General features: G+C 40.9%; 1 protein-coding gene across 1 annotated transcript in view; it reads left to right on the top strand.

Moving 5' to 3' along the window:
• phlda1 (pleckstrin homology-like domain, family A, member 1) overlaps window positions 1–6,969 on the top strand; it is an 89,393-nt gene that overhangs the window by 62,257 nt on the left and 20,167 nt on the right. The window contains exon 4 of the mRNA XM_032588774.1: window positions 4,607–4,716. The gene's annotated coding sequence lies outside the window, so the exon portion shown is untranslated. The remainder of the gene's footprint in view (window positions 1–4,606; window positions 4,717–6,969) is intronic.

Raw genomic sequence — 6,969 nt, 5'->3', positions numbered from 1 at the left:
CCTGGAATTATGACTTTGGATCCTTGAGTCTCCCTTGTGTAGATGTACCGTTCAAGAATATGACTATAAGGAGAGATATGAAAGGCAGAATCATCCTGTGTGTAGTTGTTCGTGCCACCATATTGGCTATCTTGCAAAGAACATAACTTAAAGCATAACCGTGAATTCAGATTACCAAGACAGGGATGCCAGGCATCGCTATGGTTTCATAGTTTAAGCTGTGGGTGAAGATCTTTGTTGAATTTTAATTTCAGAACAGAAAGCAACTAAACTGTAGCATCAGAGAGTTGTTGGACTTCAAATACACTGTGGCTAAATAAATATTACTGGTATCTCACTGCTACTTGTAGTCCGCTGACTAGAACCTTTCAATCAGACCAACGGGACGGGGCGGTTTGTAATGGCGACATTGAGGGAGTGCAGAGGTATGTTTGGTGGCTCTTCTTGGCCAGACTAAGGAATTGCTTGGTGAAAACACCTGTGTCTTTATAATGATGTATTGTCAGATGGCAAAAAAAAACCCCAGTTGTGTTGGGCAAGTCCATTGGGAGACTCAGAAAACCCAACTAAGATTGAAGGGATGGGAGGAGAGTGGTCAGATGTCTTCTGCCACAACTTTTGTCTCGGTAATCATTCCAGCTGATAAAAGTGATACATAATAAACTTTTTACTACAGTAAAACTATGAACTGCTGTATTTTTTATTAGCTTACTAGTTTATCTAACTGATTCATTAATCATACAAGTGGTTAATGCAAAGTTTGATATCCAGCATGTATGGACGTACCGTTACAAATCATCAATAATAAACATTGACCACTTCAAGGTAGTACCGAGTTCATTCAGATGCTTTGAGTTTCTGAATTAGTCATTCCAGATAGTACCACACTCCAGTGGACAAACACACACATCCATCCATCCATTTTCTGTACACCCTTGTCCCCAGTGGGGTCGGGAGGGGTAATGGTGCCTATCTCCAGTGAATGTTTCAGGAGAGGCGGGGTCACCCTGGACAAGTCGCCAGTCTGTCGCACACACACACACATATATAATCTATTAAATGTGTTCTTTCACTGACCTTGCCCTATTTTGTCGTCTCCAGGCGAGGTACTGAACAAACATACTAGAAGTGACAAGTTTGGTCTGTTGGCTGAAATGTCATCAATGTAGCTGGTAAAAAGAGACTTCTTTCCAAGAACATGGCCTGTATTTATCCCAGATATGTTTGGTATTTTTTATGGTTGTCAAGATCATTCAGTAGGTAATTTTACATTTCAAATGTAAATTTATAATAGGGAATTTTTTTAAAAACATCTTATGTTTGTGACATCCTGTATTGGAAATTCACATTTTTTAAATTAATCCTGCTGTATTTTCTTTTCAAATATGATTGTACAGCTCTGGAAAAGTAAATACGCCTCTACCTGTTTTCCTTAAGTAAGGCAGTCTAGACAGTATCAAGTTTACTCTGAAAACAGATTTTCTGTGAACAGTGACCTCTTGTTCGTCATCGTCCCGGACGTCAGGGTTGGTCTGCTGTTTCATAAAGGAACGGTCCCCATGGGGGAAACAAGACTCCAACATCTGTGCACTGCCATCTCCAAACCCTGCTTGCAAAAATTACAACCTTCAGAAAACGTGCGTAACCTCGATCCCTACCTTCTCAAATCTTAAAAATCACCCACATAGTAGTCCAATCATGACATCCAAGAACCCTTTTGCAATTTATTATAATTATCCAAACTAATAAATGCGCCTATGAAGCATCTCCCTATTAGTATAATTTACAATAAAATTGCAGCCATTAAGTGATGCGTTCGTGTTTTTTAGCTGCAGTTGCAAACCATTCAGTGCAGCGATCCTCACAGTCAGGAGGGGCTGCTGTAATTACCAATATGATGTTACATTACCTCTATTTTCTTTCTTGTGAAACTCGACCAGTATCCAAACCTACAAAGTACTCCATGCTGCAGAGCATACAATGGCAGAGGTTTATACTTTCAGGTAAAGTCTCCTGCACCTCTGCACTCACCACCTACTCCGTTACCATGTCACTTTATATCCCAACCCCCACATGTTTTGGACAGGACTGATACATTACCCCGGTGGGAAAGCATGAGAGATGCCTACACATTGATGGAGCCTGTTGAATGGATCATGTTTGGGTCTCAGAGTGAATTGTAAGAGTTGAAGTGGCAAAAGCTGCTGAGCCTGTTGAAAAATCTTTTTTTTTTCTCACTTTTTTGTCGCCCTTTTGAAGCGGAGGTACAATACAAGATTGACATTTTGCACATTTATATACAGCTTCTAACAACACTTAAAAACATCTGGCCAATTTGGCAATAAGTGTCTAGAAAATGACTGTAACATAATAAGTAAGCAGGCACTGTCCCTCACCTAGCAACCCCAGTGAATCCTAGCCCGTCATCTAGCAACCCAAAGTGAGCTTCAGTGCATTTGGTCAGCTGGTTTTACCGCTGTACAATGGCTGCTGGGGGAAAAAAAGTGTTTTGTTGTTGACTTACCATTCAGAAACCTCTTGCTACATCCTTGTTGGTTGTGCAGGAGGCTTTACTAATGCTTTTCAAAGATGTACCGTTGTATAATTGCTAATCTGTTTGAATCCATTGTCATAAGTGTGTGTAAATGTTGAGATGGAGTGAGGGTGAGTGTGGCCAGTAGCAGCTTATTTTAGATTTAAAGTGACAAGACGCCCTAAAATATCTCATTCTGAAAACAGATCAAACTAGACAGAACTGAGCAGACTGTGAATGTAATGAATATTTTTTGTATAGTCTAACCTGTTCAAGGAAGCATAGTCATCTTTTCGATGTAACGAAACTAAGACTATTGGCTTAGGCCAAGACTACTGCACTGACAGAAGAAGTATACTGTGGAAAACAAGTATTTGATACACCATTGATTTTTTAAAAATGTTTTCCCATCTTTGTAATTTTCAACTGCACCTCAACTGAGACAACCAACAACAACAACAAAAATCGAGAAAATCACATTACAGGATTCATGAAATTAGTATTTGATGATCTATCAGCCAACTAGCAAGAACTCTGACTCAAACAAACTTGTTAGTTCATCTTTAAGAAACCTTCCTATCCTCTGCTCAATATGAAAATGGACGAAACATGACAATCAGTTTCCTCTGGCCTGGGCTCTATGTAAGATCTCACCTTGTGGAGTATCAGTGACCATAAGAAAGGAAAGGGCTCAGCCTTGAACTACACTTTTTTTAATGTGTCCTGTCCAGCAGTGTGGCACTCAGAATTGTCTGAGTGTCAAGGTGAAGCCCAACAGCTTTACTTTCATAAGTGATTCATCTATATGACTTTATTAGAAATGGTTTTGAGTTTATTTAAAATGTAATGGGCAAAGAAATGAGAAAAGAAAGGGAGAAAGGTGTGGAAAAGATTTGAAAGGAAAGGAGATGTGAGTAGAGCAGAGAAAGAAGTTTAGAAAGAACACAAGTCAACACTCTTGAAGTCTGCATCTAAACCTGCAGAAAGAGAGAAAACAAAACCGAGAAACCGCAACAACAAACAGCATATACATATATAATAGCACATGCAATACACGGTACATGGTAACACAAGATGTATTTAGTGGCAACTGCAACCCAACTGAGACTGTCTATGACAAATACTTGAATCTTAGCACCAGACAGACCTGGTCGGTGACCTGAAGAGAGCTGGAGCCTCATTCCCAAGAGTTACCATTAGTAACGCACTACGCAGTCATGGATTAAAATCCTGCAGCGCTCTCAATGTCCCCCTGCTTACCCTAATATGTATTCATGCCCATTTGAAGGTCGCCAATGACCATCTGGATGATCCATAGGAGGCATGAGAAGAGGTCATGTGGTCAGAAGTGCAGTTTTTCTGTAAAGGGGACAGAACAACAGGATGGGATTACAACATTTTGGGCACCAAAGCCCTTCCTTCAGTAAGAGCATTGAAGAGGAGTCATGGCTTGGTTTTCCAGCGTGACAGTGACCTGAAACAAACAGCCAGGGCAAGTGAAAGGAGAAACCTGTCAAGGTTTGACTTAGCTAGTCTCCATACCTGAACCCAATAGAAAACTCTTGATCCCATATATAATTTATATTTAGCTGATCAAATTCTGATTTTGATTCCAAATGTTACCTGAAAACATAGATTTACAGCGCAATACATTAACTAACTACATTTCAGCAGTATTTCTGTTTTTTGTAATATAGGGTACAATGTTGGCATTAGTTGGTATTAAGTATGTATGACTTATAGACTAGAATGACTGCTGGCATCAATATGTTTTTACTCAGATGTTATCCCCTGCTATTGATGAGCCCAGCCCATTTTGTTTAGTTTTCCCTGGTTTGGTCAACCATTCTTTTTCCAACATTACTGTTCGGGTTTAGATAACTGTATTTGAACAGAAACTGTTTGGATGCTAAACCAGGTTCATGTTAACCAAACACCCAAAGTGAAACAGGATTATTCCCACAACCAGTGGATTGTTTTCCATTGGTTACCTACAGATAAGGAATTGAGATGAATGATACATATTTTGGAAGTAAATACGTAAAAACTGTGTTTCTTCATTTCACCTTGCAGACAACAAGCCAACAAAGGAAAAACTTCCCCTGCCTCGTGTTTCAGCTCCGCTCAACGACCGAAACAAAAACGTCTCAAAAGGACGAAGAGCGCTGCTGAGTTTAAATCAGGTATGACTTTAGGTTTCAGAAATAACACTCAAATGAGCTTCTTTACCTAATACTGCAAAGTGGGACGGTACAGAGATGAGCAGATACACTTCAAAAACACTACTGTGATAGCTGCAGAAGGTGGTTCAACAAAATACCGACTCATTTTCCTTCCACTTCACACTGCTGTTGTCTTTTGGATTGGTCTGTGACATGAAACCTCAATAAAACTCATTACCTGCATTTTCATTACAAATGTACACGTGAATAAGTTTGTTTATGCGATAAGTCATTAAACATGCCACGTCATCATCCTCCAACTACTTCCTGTTGTCGTCTTCTTTGTGGTTTCCGCCAGTAGCAACATCCGGTTGTTGATCATGTGACCCGTGTGATGCAAAAAACAAAGTGTTTCCATTGCAATTGTGCGAAATAAACTCCATCCATCCATCCATTTTCTGTACACCTTTGTCCCTATTGGGGTCGGGAGGGTTGCTGGTGCCTATTTCCAGCGAGACTTTTCGGGCGAGAGGCGGGGTTCACCCTGGACAGGTCACCAGTCTGTCGTAGGCGAAATAAACCAATTTTGTATAAAGGTGAAAAACTCCCTTCTCATCCTGTTGCTAAAACTTTTTATCGAAAAGCAAATTTTTTTTAAATAATTGTTTCCATTAAGCTTATTTATTCTCAAAATGTCAAATTGCGTGATTATCTGACCAATGGAAACGCAGCTGATGAAGACTGTGGATGTGATCAAATGTCAAAACATTAATGGGTTTCTGAATACTTTTAAGCGTCTGTATAACCACCCAGATTAACTCATGTTGAGAATGATCCTGAATGCAGGAGCAAAATATCTATAAAGCTCAGACCTTAATTGACAGAAATTGGTGCGTTTCTGAATGGGACTCATGACAATAATGGTTCAGCACCTGTAATGGTTACATATTGGTCTTTCAGCTCAAATACACATAGTGAACAATAACATATTACAGATCAAACGTTGGCGTCACTCGCAGAGACCAAGAGAACACAAAATAGGAGACACTGACAGCAATGTAAGCTGTGAGGCGTAACGAAGCCTCTATCTGGCCTTTTCTTCACAGTTTCCCAAATAGACAGTAACAGGCTATTTTCACTTCTCTCCTTTTGATTTTCTTCTTGTCACACCGTCTTGTTTCCACTTTCTCCGAGGGGAAAAGGAAGCAGTGGGAAGTGTGGCTTTCAAAAAGAGGGAGGGTGACGGCAGATGCCCCGGCCGTCTCCGTTTCTCAGCGTCTTCACACCTCAGATTGTGCTAAAAAGAGATGGAGGAAAAACAGAAAACACACACGCCCTCCCACTCTTTCTCCTCCTCCTTCTTCCTCTTCCTTCTCCTCCATCCTCTCTCTGCCTGCAAATTTTGGATTCAGCTTGGAAGGTCTGCTCCCACATTTGATCCCTGGCACTCCCCTCCAGGGATTGAGTGATGTGCCCAAAGCGTGTGTGCGCGTGTTTTTGGATGTGTGTGGAAAAGGGAAGAAAAAAAATGTCAGCCTTCAGCGCTCCTGGCCTGTTAAACAGTTTCCATAGCAACATCCAAGGATAGCTTAGCAGGTACGGGGACGCTGAAGCTCAGAGGAGTCGATACCCGGCGGCCTCTTAGTGAACTGTCTGACTCTGACTGACGGCCGGAGGTTTGATTGAGGCCTGTCGCCGTGTGTGAACAGATCGCTTCGCGGAATAGGCGGGGGACACAAAGCGCTGCTGTAAAAGTGGAAGTTAAACACTGACAAATGGCCGGGCGCGTTCTAATAAGTCCATGTTGAAACACGGGCGTGGCAGGACTGGTGATGGACGAGAGAGAAAATAACAGTATTGATGTCAGTAAATGCGTTTCCATTGACCATATAATTGTGCAATTTGACATTTTGAAAATAAATTTGCTAAATGGGAACGCCACAATTTTGACAAAACGTCCACTTTCTGATACGTTTTTTGCGTTACGATGAGGTGGGTTTTTGTTGGCTTTATCGAAATCGGTTCGTCTCGCAAAACTGCAACGGAAACACAACTGGATGTTGCCGTTTTGCAGTTTTCAGGAAGTTTAGGAAAAGATCAATATTTTCTGGTCTGATGAACCTTGATTTCACCTGTGACGTTTAGGTGGAGGACTCAGAATTTGGTGCAAACGACATAAAAACATGGATCTGTTCTATATTGTTGCAACTGTTCAGGCTGCTTCAATGTTTACAGGACCCCAGTGAGTAACTACTCTTATTTCTTCTTAAAATC

This window comes from Xiphophorus hellerii, chromosome 17 (assembly GCF_003331165.1).
Source record: "Xiphophorus hellerii strain 12219 chromosome 17, Xiphophorus_hellerii-4.1, whole genome shotgun sequence".
In the NCBI taxonomy this organism is placed as follows: domain Eukaryota; kingdom Metazoa; phylum Chordata; class Actinopteri; order Cyprinodontiformes; family Poeciliidae; genus Xiphophorus; species Xiphophorus hellerii.
This window is presented reverse-complemented; position numbering and strand designations above follow the sequence as displayed.